This window comes from Procambarus clarkii, chromosome 8, assembly GCF_040958095.1.
Source record: "Procambarus clarkii isolate CNS0578487 chromosome 8, FALCON_Pclarkii_2.0, whole genome shotgun sequence".
In the NCBI taxonomy this organism is placed as follows: domain Eukaryota; kingdom Metazoa; phylum Arthropoda; class Malacostraca; order Decapoda; family Cambaridae; genus Procambarus; species Procambarus clarkii.
This window is the reverse complement of record NC_091157.1, coordinates 20,431,432-20,448,163: the sequence shown is the minus strand read 5'-3', so window position 1 is coordinate 20,448,163 and position 16,732 is coordinate 20,431,432.

The following is a 16,732-nucleotide window of genomic DNA, read 5'->3' as shown; positions in this document are numbered from 1 at the left end:
AAACGTTTTTAAAATATATTTTGGTGATATTAATATCACACACACAGAAACGTTCACTGATACTAAAACTGCAGATGATGCAGAAGAAGAAGTTGTTGTATTAATTAACAACAGTCACCCCAGAAGCCAACAGATGACTACAGCAGGACTTCGTAGCCACCAACAGAGCATACATATTCATGTCCCACAGAGACCAGCAACATCAACTGAGAACTATAGCCAAATTCCTGATAATTGGAGACTCAAATCAGGCATAGATAGATTGGGAAAAAATGTCTCCAAGACGGAGAGTAAACACAGGATGCCAAATTAGGCCATTTATAGCGAGTAACTTCTTACACAAGATGTAAACTAAGATGCTAGGTAAAGAGGAAGGAAGACTCGCAGTCTACAGGATAACATCTTCACCTAGATTAAGGAGGACTCTCAGAAGGTGAAGCATAAGACTCCACAAGTATCCAGCGACTTCCTCGTCTTCACGACTGAACCAAAAGATCAATACAAAGAAGTTATGGGATAATACAAGGCAACTAGTCTACAGGACAATAAATTACACGAAACAATCTGGATGTAGTAACTCAGGAGGAAGACTGTACAAGCAGTAATGAAATGAGTCCAATAGAGATGTACAGAAGCTGAGAGGCGATACATACCACTATTAAAGAATAACGAGATGAGGAAATATTTGACCCCGTGGTTCAGTCGACAATACTAAGAAGCAAGAAGAAAAATAAAATAGAATGAGACGCCCACAGAGAGCAGAGAAGGCATGGAACCCTCACCTGAAAAATACGCAAAACAAAGGAAGAATTGATCCGATGAAATGGGACCAAAGAGCCAGAGCTCAACCCCAGCACACACAACTAGGTGAGTACACTACAGATTCCTGAGCCTACTAGGCTCTATCATACCTATATTTTAACTCCAAACACAGTTTCAAATATAGATATGATAGAGCCCAGTAGGCTCAGGAATCTGTACACCAGTTGATTGACGGTTGAGAGGCGGGACCAAAGAGCCAAAGCTCAACCCCCGCAAGCACAACTAGGTGAGTACACACACACACACACACACACACACACACAGCTCAGTACCCCTTACAAAACACTGTAATCAATAGGAGGGTCAACCCTCATTAAATATGCCATAAAACCCAGGCTAGTAGTCGTGTACACACACCCACACACACACACACACACACACACACACGCACACACACACGCACACGCACACGCACACGCACACACACGAGGGGTGCCAGCTAATTAAAACACAGACCAACTGGGAGACAACAACGATAACATGCTTCTTATTACTGCGATATCAGAAGGGGGGAGAAAATACTGTTTTTTTTTTCCTTCGGCATTCTTAGAAATCTTTTAATCTGAAGGATAAAGATATAGAATATATATATATATATATATATATGTTAGTGATGGATTTATTATATACAGAAACCATATTAAAGTCATTTAATAAATTCCTCTAATATTATGTTATCTATATCTACAGGAGAAAGTTTCTTTGTTCAGGGATGGAGCCTAGAGTTAGCCTCAGAAAATTTTGCAGGGTGACTGGTAGGTATAAGGGGACGGTAATAGGCAAGTCGGTAGACACGAAATGATCGGTGCCGAATCAATAGAGTTAGTTTTTTTCAAACAAATTCCATCGTCGTAAAATATTATTTCAACACACTGTTTTGTGGTAATTAGGTGTTAGGAGCCCATAGAACCTAGTACCCGGTGGTGTCCTCCTGGTGAAGGTGGTGACAGGGATAAAGAGAAGGGTGTAGTGAAGGTGGTGACAGTGATGAGGGAAGTGTGTAATGAAGATGGTGACAGTGATGAGGGAAGTGTGTAGTGAAGATGGTGACAGTGATGAGGGAAGTGTGTAGTGAAGATGGTGACAGCGAGGAAAACGATGATGACTGTCCCCCAAGAATGTCGAGGACACGACCTGACTAACTCTGTATCTCCGAAAACTGTTAACAACCCCTCCCGTGCCCTTGTTGACCACAACGGCTGTAGCACCCAACAATACAGTAGCACCCAATGATACAGTAGGACCCAATGATACAGTAAGACCCAATGATACAGTAGGACCCAATGATACAATAAGACCCAATGATACAGTAGGACCCAATGATACAGTAGCACCCAATGATACAGTAGGACCCAATGATACAATAAGACCCAATGATACAGTAGGACCCAATGATACAGTAGCACCCAATGATACAGTAGGACCCAATGATACAGTAGGACCCAATGATACAACAAGATCCAATGATACAGTAGGACCCAATGATACAGTAGCACCCAATGATACAGTAGGACCCAATGATACAGTAGGACCCAATGATACAGTAGGGCCCAACGATACAGTAGGACCCAACGATACAGTAGGACCCAACAATGTTTAGGACGAGTCCGGCCTCAAACGGCATAGATCAGGTTGATGCGTGCCACACTGTCGGCCCCTGCAGACACTATGGGACCCCCAGAGTGCGTGCCACACTGTCGGCCCCTGCAGACACTATGGGACCCCCTGCCCCTGCAGACACTATGGGACCCCCAGAGTGCGTAGCAGTCTGCAACACCTCCGTCAGTGTACACAATTGCCGCCCATTTTATGTTACACAGTTATTTGAATTTGTCCATTGTGCCACATTATGTGTCTCTGGGAACACGTTGACAGCTGTTTACTTAGGTCATAACAAAGTCACTTGTTTGACACTAATTCATATACCTGACAGAACAAACACATTAAACAGGTGTTCGGTCAATAGGGACTTACCTTCTTGTCTGTGTTGGACCTGCCTTACACCAGCTATAGTGACATCCGGCTCAGTCCTCCACGAAAACTGACCGGCCAGCTTACTTCTGGCTAGCTAGGCAGCTTGACAACACTTACAAGACGTAGCTCAGCCGGCAAGTGCGCCCCCACACACCAAGGACACAGAAGGACTAGGAGCCGGTCGGCCGAGCGGACAGAACACTGGACTTGTGATCCTGTGGTCCTGGATTCGATCCCAGTCGCCGGCGAGAAACAATGGGCAGAGTTTCTTTCACCTTATGCCCCTGTTACCTAGCAGTAAATAGGTACCTGGGTGTTAGTCAGCTGTTACGGGCTGCTTCCTGGGAGTGGAGGCCTGGTCGAGGACCGAGCCGCGGGGACACTAAAAAGCCCCGAAATCATCTGTAGATAACCTCCAGATAACCTCCAGATACGCCCCAGGAATTGTTAACCCGAGGCCAGTTTTTACCCCATTACAACTATGAGTCAAGAGACTCGACGCTTGGCGACCACTTTCCCCAGATAAACCCAGTTTCCACTTACCCAAGTGACCTTGTCACCCGGAAGGTCCTCCTCGACGACACAGCACCTGCCTAGTTCTACCCAAAATACTTTTAAAATTAAATACTTCGTCTATGAAGTGACTTTATTATCCAACTTTCCTTAAGTTGGGATTAATTACAAGACGTCATAATATGGCAACAATGGAAACAGAAAGGAAATTGTTACGTACCTTAAAACTTGGTGGATTCCTGTCACACGATGAGCTAAAAAGGTTTTACCTGAAATGGCAAGAAAACTAGTTATTCTATCCTTTTGGTCTTGTTTATATACATTAAAATCCTCATATACCGCATGACTAGTCATATTTTAATCCATATGTGTAAGGTGCGCAGGTAAATGTGACGCTTGAGCATCGAGGTGTTACTAACCTTGTCTTGGAGGAGGAGACGCTGGTGTATCTTGTCTTGGAGGAGGAGAGCGCTGGTGTATCTTGTCTTGAAGGAGGAGAGCGCTGGTGTACCTCGTCCAGGTATGTGAGGCGGGGCCCAGTGGTTGAGGCCACACTGCTGACGTCACGCTCGCAAACACATTTAGCGAGACGACGTAATATTTCGCCACAAGACGAGAAACACTGCACGAAGAATTAAGAGGCACCAATCGCGCACGTAATTTTCCAATAGCAGTTTTGTCCTGGTCTAATATTTCCCGTACAACACTAAACTATCCCGAATCAACACTTGGCCACGGACAGCAGTAGAGGCGTCTTCTGCCCTGATGTCTCGCACACAACTCAATGATAACTTCAGTACACTTTTAGGACGTTGCCATATACGAATCGAATAATTCAGGTACCTGCACTCTTTAAAACATTATATATGAACTGTACACACTCAGACATTAACTATACAACATCCAGTCTCAGTAAATCACTTTGACGAAAACACTTGTTTCTTGTATCTATCAGAAGCGGTGAAACTGTTCAGATAAACTTCCCGTATATCCGTCACACGCACCACATCACAGCACTTACCATACATAACGACTCACTGCACTGACCGCCCGGCCCCAGGCAGTGGTGGCTCAAGGATGGCTGGCTGCCCACCTCAAAGACTCATATATTATTTTTACCGTATCTGAGTACTCAAAAATCGACGTTTTCGCAAATATAAATTTATATTGTTATATATTAACACTTGACGTATAGTTAAGTCTGGGTTAGGTTACGTTATGGTGTTTGAGTGGTGTTGGAAATTATTGGGTGAAGTATTTACAGGTGAGATTTGGATAGAAAACGGCAGCAAAGTATTTTTGTTTTCTGTTCGAACGTTCGTTGGCTCGAAATGTCGAACGTCATCTGTTGTGAGTCGTGTACAAAGTGATTTACGTTCGTAAATAGGCGGGCTTGACAGTTAGAATAATTAGTATTAGCCTTTGTTGACAAGGACGAGCTGCGACTTGCCCCACAGACGTATGGAGGCTCAGGGCTTCATTTCAAGCTTCGAAGACTCACGTTCACGACCCCACTCAGAGCAGCCCATCCTCGCATACAAAGATCCAACCTCGTTAATCCAGCCGCCAAACCCGATGTTTATGAATGAAAAGTTGTTTACACTTACTTACAACTTACAACCTGCAACTAATGACGTCCGAACACTTCCGGAACAAGTGCTACGCTCACGTCCTCTATTGGAACCACAATTCTATGAATGCTTCACCCACTGTACTACAAATACAAATAATCTCCAACAGAACCTAAACACCTAACCTAACCTACGCTTAACTATACATAGAATCTGTATGTATAAAAATATTAATTTATACATGAGAACAAACCAATGTTTAACACACAGTGTGTTAACATTGATGAATGCGTCTGCGGAGGACGGCCGCTGCTTTAACCAGCCTAGTGTGAGGACGGGTGATCCTGTGGTCCTGGGATCGAACCCAGGACCACAGGATCACAAGCCCAGCGTGCTGTCCGCTCGGCCGACCGGCTCCCTTGTACAGGTCTGGCCCACCAGATAAGGAGAGTGTATAAGGTAGCTAGTATCCCCAAAGAAACAAACCTTGGTCATTTATTAGACACGTATGAACGACAGAGACGCTAAATTAAAATTCAGCGAGAGGATCGAGGCTGTGACTGGAGTGGAGGTTGACTTAGAAGAGGGTACCGAGGAGCTGCTCAACTGGTGCGAGCAGGGAACACTTGAACCTGCTGAGTGGGGAAGCCTCATAATGTTGACAAAAGATAAACGCGTGGTTGGTCCTTGAGAGTAAAGAGCCGCTGGGGAGAATATCAACATTTAAATTAGGAAAGAGACTGTTGAAATATTGTCCTTTGATGATAATGGCTCAGAGGACAGTCTGGAGTGAATGGATAAGGTAAGGATACAGATCCTGGAGTGATGGATAAGGTGTAGTGGGTTTTTCTATTGTTTCTTGGGTGTAGGAGTTTTGATGTTTTGCGAGTGCATTGTGTGGTAGTTTTTGTGATGGAAATTGTTCATTTCTGCCCCGAAACGCTTTGTGTGTTAGTGGCTTTACAAGACTAAAAAATACCCATATTATGTAATCTCATAATGTCGTTGTACTTTCTTGTAACTCAATTATTATTATTATTATTTTGATAAGGATTATTATTATTTCCAGTGTTCTGTTATTTATTGTGAGTGTTTCCGTACTTTATCTTCTTTAATAAATGACTTGTGGTGCCGGGAATTTGTGGGTATTTCTAATATTTTGTGCCTAGGTGAGCTTGTTAGAGCGAGAGTGTTGTCTAACTGCCTGGTTGTCTTGTTTGTGTGTGTGTCTAACTGTTATGAGCTCTGCTACTCAGGTTCGTGTACTTGATTATTGTCATGTTTTGATCAGATCATTTTGATGCTGTTCAGTGTACGTTGGTGTTCCTGGTAGGTTCTGTGTGATCTATTTATCTGGAATCATGTTTGTGTCTATTGTTTTATTGAAGATATTAGTTCTCTTATAAACAAAGAGGAAAAAAAGATGAGTACTGAGGTGCGTGTGACGGAAATACTGTTTATCTGATTTTTTCTGATAGATACAAGTGTTTCCGTCAACGTGATTTACTGAGACTGGATGTTGTAATAGTTAATGTCTGAGTGTGTGCAGTTCAGATATAATGTTTTAAAGAGTGCAGATACCTGAATTATTCGATCCATGTCTGGACAACGGCCTAAATGTGTACTGAAGTTATCATTGAGTTGTGTGCGAGACATCAGGGCAGAAGACGCCGCTACTGCTGTCCGTGGCCAAGTGTTGACTCGGGACAGTGTAGTGATGTACAGGAAATATTAGACCAGGACAAAACTGCTGATGGAAGACCACGTACACGTTGGTGCCTCTAATTCTTCATAATTCTTCATCAGAGAAGCGGAAGCCAACAGCTGAAGCTCAACCCTCACCGCAAACATGCAACTGTTGTCTTAAGTGTGTAGGTGGTCCAGGTGACAGTATTCCTGAAACACTGGATATAAACATTAAGGTTTTGGTAGCGAGGAAGGAAGGGGGAGTGGAGGGAAGGGGGAGTGGAGGGAGGGGGAGTGGAGGGAGGGAGAGGGGAGTGGAGGGATGCAGGAGGGAGGGAGGGAGGGATGGATAGAGAGGAAGGGACACAGAAGTGTGGGACTAAGAAGGAGAATGGTGAAGTCAGCAATTAAGATAAACTTGAAATTAAAAGTTTAAACGTTTTCTCTCTCTCTCTCTCTCTCTCTCTCTCTCTCTCTCTCTCTCTCTCTCTCTCTCTCTCTCTCTCTCTCTCTCTCTCTCTCTCTCTCTCCTCTCTCTCCCTCTCTCTCTCTCTCTCTCTCTCTCTCTCTCTCTCTCTCTCTCTCTCTCTCTCTCTCTCTCTCTCTCTCACTCTCTCTCACTCTCTCTCTCTCTCTCTCTCTCTCTCTCTCTCTCTCTCTCTCTCTCCCACGACCTGGGAGAAGGACCAGTACACGACTACCTGGGAGACGGAGAATAGTTACGGTGTAACGTGTCTTGAGGAGGATAGTGGAGGGTTCACCCACGGGCTCTCCACCTCCCCGCACACCAACAATAAAGGTTTCCTTGCCACCGTGAGAAGAGCGATTTTATGGGTACTTTGTGTCTTGTGGAAGATTGTGAAGGTCTTAACCGTGTTGGGCCTAATTACCGGGCTTGTGTACGGTACTATGGTGATGTTTTCCATTGACAAAGACAGCTGGCAAAAGGTGATTTGCAGTAACGACTGCACGGAGCGGGATTTAACTCTAATGGACACCAAAAAGGCCCAAAATTCATTCTTTAAGACAATAATATAGTGGATGAGCGGCTTCTAGCCACCGGAGCCCCCACCCTGCCTCAACAAGGTGTTCGGGGTGTGGGAAAGTAGTGTATGTGAACCCCACCAGGAGCCCAGGGTCACCTGATGGGCTGGACGGTAGAGCGACGGTCTGCCTTCATGCAGGTCGGCGTTCAATCCCCGGTGTGACTCACCTGAGGGATGGGCGTGGCCCTCCTGAGGGATGGGCGTGGCTCACCTGAGGGATGGGCGTGGTCCACCTGAGGGATGGGCGTGGCTCACCTGAGGGATGGGCGTGGCTCACCTGAGGGATGGGCATTGGCCCACCTGAGGGATGGGCGTGGCTCACCTGAGGGATGGGCGTGTCTCACCTGAGGGATGGGCGTGGCTCACCTGAGGGATGGGCGTGGCCAACCTGAGGGATGGGCGTGGCTCACCTGAGGGATGGGCGTGGCTCACCTGAGGGATGGGCGTGGCCCACCTGAGGGATGGGCGTGGCTCACCTGAAGGATGGGCGTGGTCCACCTGAGGGATGGGCGTGGCCCACCTGAGGGATGGGCGTGGCCCGCCTGAGGGATGGGCGTGGCCCACCTGAGGGATGGGCGTGGCCCACCTGAGGGATGGGCGTGGCCCACCTGAGGGATGGGCATGGCCCACCTGAGGGATGGGCGTGGCCCACCTGAGGGATGGGCGTGGCCCACCTGAGGGATGGGCGTGGCCTACCTGAGGGATGGGCGTGGCCCACCTGAGGGATGGGCGTGGCCCACCTGAGGGATGGGCGTGGCCCACCTGAGGGATGGGCGTGGCCCACCTGAGGGATGGGCGTGGCCCACCTGAGGGATGGGCGTGGCCCACCTGAGGGATGGGCATGGTCCACCTGAGGGATGGGCGTGGCCCGCCTGAGGGATGGGCGTGGCCCACCTGAGGCATGGGCGTGGCCCACCTGAGGGATGGGCGTGGCCTACCTAAGGGATGGGCGTGGCCCACCTGAGGGATGGGCGTGGCCCACCGTGTGTGTGTGTGTACTCACCTAGTTGTGCTTGCGGGAGTTGAGTTTTAGTTCTTTGGTCCCGCCTCTCAACTGGTGTACAGATTCCTGAGCCTACTGGGCTCTATCATATCTACATTATAAACTGTGTATAGATTCAGCCTCCACCACATCACTGCCTAATGCATTCCATCCGTTATCTACTCTGACACTGAAAAAGTTCTTTCTAACGTCACTGTGGCTCATTTGGGTACTCAGTTTCCACCTGTGTCCCCTTCTTCGCGTCCCACCAGTGTTAAACAGTTTTTCCTTATTTGCCCTGTCAATTCCTCTGAGAATTGTGTAGGTAGTGATCATGTCTTCCCTCACTCTTCTGTCTTCCAGTGTCGTGAGGGGCATTTCACGCAGCCTTTCCTCATTACTCATGCCTCATAGTTCTGGAACTAGCCTAGTGGCATACCTCTGAACTCTTTCCAGCTTCCTCCTGTGTTTGACAAGGTACGGGCTCCATGCTGGGCCCGCATACTCCAGGAATGGTTGGTAACTGCTCTACCCAAGAGTACGAAATAGTGCAGTTAGCGTCGCATTTGTGAAATTCTCCGCCAATAGTTACAGTTTAATATTATTCAATACTCAAAGAAGTTTGACAGGTTCCACATGGTTTATTTTGGACATAAAATAAGAGTATTTAGATGTATAAGTACATTGTAATAGACCTGGATTTTGCTCTAAAGCTGTGCACTAACTGCATATAATGGCATTGTTGAATAAGTATATATATTGGGGTCAAGTTGCATTGTTATATAACTGCATTGCAGAATAAATGCATTAATTTTCAGGGTGGGTTGGACGCCTGTTAAAGCATCATATGAGCATGTCTGCGAATTAAGGAATAGAGAGATAAGGTCGATAACTAAAAATGTATGATATAGGGGAGAGAGAGAGAGAGGGTAAACACAATCTTGTCCCATTCCACACCCCTCCCAGCTAGGGGTCGTGGAGGGCGAGCTCCTTTCAGTAAGACTCATCATTTTTCTCTCGAGCAGAAAATTATAATGAACAGGTCTGGATACATGTAGGAAAGTAAGAGGGAAGGAGAGATTCGAGGGGAGAGAAAGGAAGAGGAAGAAGACGGAGGAGCAGAGAGAGAGAGAGAGGAAGAGAGAATTGGGCACTCGAGAGAGAGAGTTGGGTGCAGGTGTAGTGTCAGGCGTGGGGTAGCATGGTAAACTGTATACACTCCACACCAGACACCATTGTGCTTGGTGTAGAGGCAACAGTAGAATGTTTGGTATAAAGGCACCAATCTGAATAAGATGGTTAATCCTTACTGCTGGCAGAGGGAATGGTTTCGGGTACGTGACGCTCCTAGGTAGGTCGAGGGTAGGCCTAGGTTTTAAATGAACTCACCTAGTTGTGCTTACGGGGGTTGAGCTCTGGCTCTTTGGTCCCCGCTTCTCAACTGTCAATCAACTAGTGTACAGATTCCTGAGCCTATTGGGCTCTATCATATCAACGCTTGAAACTGTGTATGGAGTCAGCCTCCACCACATCACTGCCTAATGCATTCCATCTGTTAACTACTCTGACACTGAAAAAGTTCTTTCTAACGATCCTGTGGCTCATTTGGGTACTAAGTTTCCTCTTGTGTCCCTTTGTTCGCGTACCACCAGTGTTAAACAGTTTATCTTTATCTTCCCTGTCAATTCCTCTGAGAATTTTGTAGGTAGTGATCATGTCTCCCCTTACTGTCTTCTAGTGTCGGGAGACACTGGAAATCCCATTTCATGCATTTCACACAGCCTTTCCTCGTAACTCATGCCTCTTAGTTCTGGGACGTTGTGAGGTTTAACGAGACAGCTCTGTTTACAATGATTCTGTGGATGATTTATTGGAAACTCTCTTCAAAAAATTATTCAATTTAATTTAGATTTACCTGCATCCACCATTATTGAATTAATTAAACTCTTATTTAAAGAAAACAACCTTAATTTTAAGTGTAATTTTTATACTCAAACATTTGTCATGAAGCTTCTATCTACTGTGTTAAGTAACTTATACTTGGAATTGATTTTCTAAATCATGTTTTTATTTAGTATATTACCGATTAATTCTGTTACAGGTATGTTGATGAGGTTCAGTACCTTGGCCAGAGACTTTAATCCTTAATTATCATCTTGTAAGTCTTTGTTCCATCTTCTAAGTTCTCTGTTGATAGATAAAGTAATGAAACTCCAACGCTTTTAGATCAAAGTTCTGTCCATAAGTTATTTTAAGTTTAGTGTTTATAGGAAGCCATCAAACGTTTGATCAAATGTGTAGTAATTTTATTGGAGCCGCCACATTAGAGTTCAATCCTTCTGTGTTCTTCAATGGTATTTTGTGGCTTTGCTTGTCTGGGTCCCAGAATTTGTTGAGGAAAGGATCAAGATATATGAGAATGGCAGTAAGTTACACTTCCCCGAATCTATTAGAAATGCGCCTGTAAGCCAAGCAATGAAATCAATATATAATGCTGACTCTAGAACGGAATTGATCTAACCCATATATGTTGGTGGTGCCATACACTGGTGAACGTGCACTTGCCATACACTGCAGAACGTGCCATACACATCATTTGATAAGCTCGTCGTATTTAGAAATGTGGGTATAATCCCCTCACCACCCAAAAAAAAAATGTTGATTACAAATTAGCGTAGGTCTACGCAGCATTTCTACGTAGACCTTAGCGTAGGTCTACGTGTTAATGGATGCATCTAACTGATCCCTTTGCAATTACTATGATGAGGTGTATTATCGGTATAGGCGTAGGAAAAAATTATTAAAGCAGCATAGTTATAATGTCACCCCCAAGTGTCACCCCCACCCCCAGTGTCACCCCCCAGTGTCACCCCCCAGTGTCACCCCCAAGTGTCACAAAGTGTCACAAAAGTGTCACAAAAGTGTCACAAAAGTGTCATCCCCCAGTGTCACAAGAAGACTGGCCTCGAATGCATTACTTGGTCGTTTAAGAGACTTGGGGTCCTCCAGTGGAGGTGCTGAATACAACAACATTAGCCTCGAGCTGAATGATTGAAAGGCGTATAACTATATCAATTGAACATATAAGAATAACATCATGAACATTAGCCCTGAACTTTGCATATATTGGACCTATTTTTTTGTTTCAATTATCTCTTTTTTTATGAAAATGAATATTTTTTTAAATTTGTCTCGCACATTTAATACAATTATTTAATTATAATTAATTCTCCTCAATCAATATGATTATTACTTGTTGTAGCTTTGGGTTTCAATACGTCGAGACGACGTCTCCGGGTCCAGTCAGCAAGACTGGCTACGATACGAAATACAAGGAAACTCCTTCAGTCTCGTCTCCTTACCATATTTAATGCCCCAGCCTCCATGAACATATTTATTTAATTAATGATCTAATTAAACTATCTCCCAAGTCACCTGATAACAAAACGAGGCATTAAATAATTTACTTGTGCAAATAATCATTGGAGGGGGTGGGTAAACAAAAATCTTTCCCCTGATGCTACTGTTCCCTCTGTGGTAGTTAGGCAGTAATCGTGGGTTGCATCCCAGGATAGGTACGAGTAGTTGGGGACCCTTGGATGAGCCAAGCAGGCTTCCTGTTGCCAATAACAGGAAACCAACAGTAATGGTTGTAGGAAGAGGATTTTGATTTTTTCAGAATCAAATGTGAGAACGTCACTCAAGCGTTTGTGTCTGAATCAGCATGAATGATTCAGACACTAAGAATACAGTAAAATATAGCGAGTATGACTCTTTCTCTCTCTCTCTCTCTCTCTCTCTCTCTCTCTCTCTCTCTCTCTCTCTCTCTCTCTCTCTCTCTCTCTCTCTCTCTCTCTCTCAATCTCTCTCTCTCTCTCTCTCTCTCTCTCTCTCTCTCTCTCTCTCTCTCTCTCTCTCTCTCTCTCAATCTCTCTCTCTCTCTCTCTCTCTCTCTCTCTCTCTCTCTCTCTCTCTCTCTCTCTCTCTCTCTCTGTCTCTCTCTCTCTCTCTCTCTCTCTCTCTCTCTCTCTCTCTCTCTCTCTCTCTCTCTGTCTCTCTCTCTCTCTCTCTCTCTCTCTCTCTCTCTCTCTCTCTGTCTCTCTCTCTCTCTCTCTCTCTCTCTCTCTCTCTCTCTCTCTCTCTCTCTCTCTCTCTCTCTCTGTCTGTCTGTCTGTCTCTCTCTCTCTCTCTGTCTGTCTCTCTGTCTCTCTCTCCCTCTCTCTCTCTCTCTCTCTCTCTCTCTCTCTCTCTCTCTGTCTGTCTGTCTGTCTGTCTCTCTCTCTCTCTCTCTCTCTCTCTCTCTGTCTGTCTGTCTGTCTGTCTGTCTGTCTGTCTGTCTGTCTGTCTGTCTCTCTCTCTCTCTCTCTCTCTCTCTCTCTCTCTCTCTCTCTCTCTCTCTCTATCTCTCTCTCTGTCTCTCTCTCTCTCTCTCTCTCTCTCTCTCTCTCTCTCTCTCTCTCTCTCTCTCTCTCTCTCTCTCTCTCTCTCTCTCTTTCTCTCTCACTCTCTCCCATGTGATTTATAGCATTAATACAGTGTCATTCCCCACGACATAAAGGTTGAGACATATTCACCATTACTCACGAGATACTCCGAGGGGTTCAGCTAAACATTAACTTTCTCCTCATTTGCATACCCTTTATTTGAGACCCAAAAAAACGTAAAATTAAATCATCGTGATCCGGCGCCAAATTTTTGTCCTGCCAATGGAGAAAAATGGAAAAAAAGAAAATGGAGAGCGATGACGTCGATATTCTCTGATTGCCATGACCAATTAAAAACAGTCTCGATATCTACTTAAAAATGAAGAAGTTAGACCTGAAACAAAATTCCCGTTTTCTGTTTCCCCTTTTGACGTTTGCCAGAAATTCCAGGAGAGAAAAATCTGTTTGTTTTATCGATTGTTTGTGTGTGTTTGTTTGTGTTTTTCTCTGGGCCCGTTTGTGATATTATTTTGTTTACATTTGTCGCTGTCTATGAGTCTTTATCTGTCATTTCTTTGTTTTTTTGTTTGCCACCAACTTTTCTTGCCAATTTGTTTGTTTTGTGTTTATCTGTGTTTGCGTGTTTGTAAATGCCCTTAACAGCACAATCAGGAATACAAATACAAACAGGCGAATATACAAACAACAGCAAAGAGCTGTATATACAAACATACACAAACAGGACACAAGACACAAGCAAAACACAAACAGAACACAAACAGAACACAAACAAAACACAAACAGAACACAAACAGAACACAAACAGAACACAAAACACAAACAGAACACAAACAGAACACAAACAAGACACAAACAAGACACAAACAGGACACAAACAGAACACAAACAGGACACAAACAAGACACAACCAAGACACAAACAAGACACAAACAGAACACAAACAGGACACAAACAAGACACAACTAAGACACAACCAAGACACAAACAAGACACAAACAAGACACAATCAAAACACAAACAAGACACAACCAAGACACAAACAGAACACAAACACAACACAAACACAACAGAGACACACACACCTACCCGTCCAGGGTCACCAAACAGTTCCAGAGACCATCACTCCCACAAAGAGTTATGTGTTGTGAGTAGGGTCTCATGTGGTGGTTAAAATAGGTTGAACCATTGATTTATAAATCATTCAGTGTGAACTTAAATTGTCAATAATCAGACGCTAATTGGCTAAGATTACGAGTTAAATTCTCTATTGATAAAGGTTAAACGGAATGACATTTTAAGTTGTCTTTCAACTTTAGCTAAATTTACTCTTAATTCAAGTTAATTTCACCATTAACAAAGAAATGTTACATTAGCAATATATATATATATATATATATATATATATATATATATATATATATATATATATATATATATATATATATATATATATATATATATATATATATATTTGATGAAATTCTCATTCAAGATTCAAAAGTTATGAATTTCCGTTTTCTTTGAAGGGGGAACACCTCAGATCTACAGGGCCAAGCGAGACAGATTACTGTGTTGTTAGTTTTCCTTAACTGGCGATTACTTTGGGGAGTAGGAGACGGAAAACGGGGCGAAGGAAGGAAGGAACTGAGTTAGGAAGAAGAAGAGAACGAGAGAGGAAAGTATAGAGACTGAGGGATAAAGGATAGACATTGGTTACATGATGACTATTTAGTTTTGTGTTTAAATAACTGCAATGTGCTACACCGCACTTATAGGCAAGCACTAACAGGTGGGAGATGACGTAGTATCGTGCGGATGTGAGCTGGTCCCAGCGCTAAGAGAAGGGTCTAAGACCTGAGAAATTATTCACCTGTCTATGGCATCGCTACGCTTTCAACAAACCTAACTTAACCAATCCTAACCCATCGTAACTTGAACCAACCCAACCTAACTTAACCCAACCCACTCACCCCCGCCAGTGATTTGGTCTGTGTTCCAGTCCTTGCCAGAGAGGATTGACTGGGTACCAATCCTTAACTATTCGTCTCTGTTCACCCAGCAGTAATTCACCCAGAACATACACTGCTTGTAGGTAGTGTACATACATTATCTGCCCATAGTACATGTACATTGTTATTGTTCTGATGGCTGGTTGGTGTGTGTTGTGATGGCTGGTTGGTGTGTGTTGTGATGGCTGGTTGGTGTGTGTTCTGATGGTTGGTTGGTGTGTGTTGTGATGGCTGGTTGGTGTGTGTTCTGATGGTTGGTTGGTGTGTGTTGTGATGGCTGGTTGGTGTGTGTTGTGATGGCTGGTTGGTGTGTGTTGTGATGGCTGGTTGGTGTTGTGATGGCTGGTTGGTGTGTGTTCTGATGGTTGGTTGGTGTGTGTTGTGATGGCTGGTTGGTGTGTGTTCTGATGGTTGGTTGGTGTTCTGATGGTTGGTTGGTGTGTTGTGATGGCTGGTTGGTGTGTGTTCTGATGGCTGGTTGGTGTTGTGATGGCTGGTTGGTGTGTGTTCTGATGGCTGGTTGGTGTGTGTTGTGATGGCTGGTTGGTGTGTGTTGTGATGGCTGGTTGGTGTGTGTTCTGATGGCTGGTTGGTGTGTGTTCTGATGGTTGGTTGGTGTGTGTTGTGATGGCTGGTTGGTGTGTGTTGTGATGGCTGGTTGGTGTGTGTTGTGATGGCTGGTTGGTGCGTGTTGTGATGGCTGGTTGGTGTGTGTTCTGATGGCTGGTTGGTGTGTGTTCTGATGGTTGGTTGGTGTGTGTTCTGATGGCTGGTTGGTGTGTGTTGTGATGGCTGGTTGGTGTGTGTTGTGATGGCTGGTTGGTGTGTGTTGTGATGGCTGGTTGGTGTGTGTTGTGATGGCTGGTTGGTGTGTGTTGTGATGGCTGGTTGGTGTTGTGATGGCTGGTTGGTGTGTGTTCTGATGGTTGGTTGGTGTGTGTTGTGATGGCTGGTTGGTGTGTGTTCTGATGGCTGGTTGGTGTGTGTTGTGATGGCTGGTTGGTGTGTGTTGTGATGGCTGGTTGGTGTGTGTTGTGATGGCTGGTTGGTGTGTGTTCTGATGGTTGGTTGGTGTTCTGATGGTTGGTTGGTGTGTGTTGTGATGGCTGGTTGGTGTGTGTTGTGATGGCTGGTTGGTGTGTGTTGTGATGGCTGGTTGGTGTTGTGATGGCTGGTTGGTGTGTGTTCTGATGGCTGGTTGGTGTGTGTTGTGATGGCTGGTTGGTGTTGTGATGGCTGGTTGGTGTGTGTTGTGATGGCTGGTTGGTTGGTGTTCTGATGGCTGGTTGGTGTGTGTTGTGATGGCTGGTTGGTGTGTGTTCTGATGGCTGGTTGGTGTGTGTTGTGATGGCTGGTTGGTGTTGTGATGGCTGGTTGGTGTGTGTTGTGATGGCTGGTTGGTGTTGTGATGGCTGGTTGGTGTGTGTTGTGATGGCTGGTTGGTGTTCTGATGGCTGGTTGGTGTGTGTTGTGATGGCTGGTTGGTTGGTGTTCTGATGGTTGGTTGGTGTGTGTTGTGATGGCTGGTTGGTGTTGTGATGGCTGGTTGGTGTGTGTTCTGATGGTTGGTGTGTGTTCTGATGGCTGGTTGGTGTGTGTTGTGATGGCTGGTTGGTGTTGTGATGGCTGGTTGGTGTGTGTTCTGATGGCTGGTTGGTGTGTGTTGTGATGGCTGGTTGGTGTG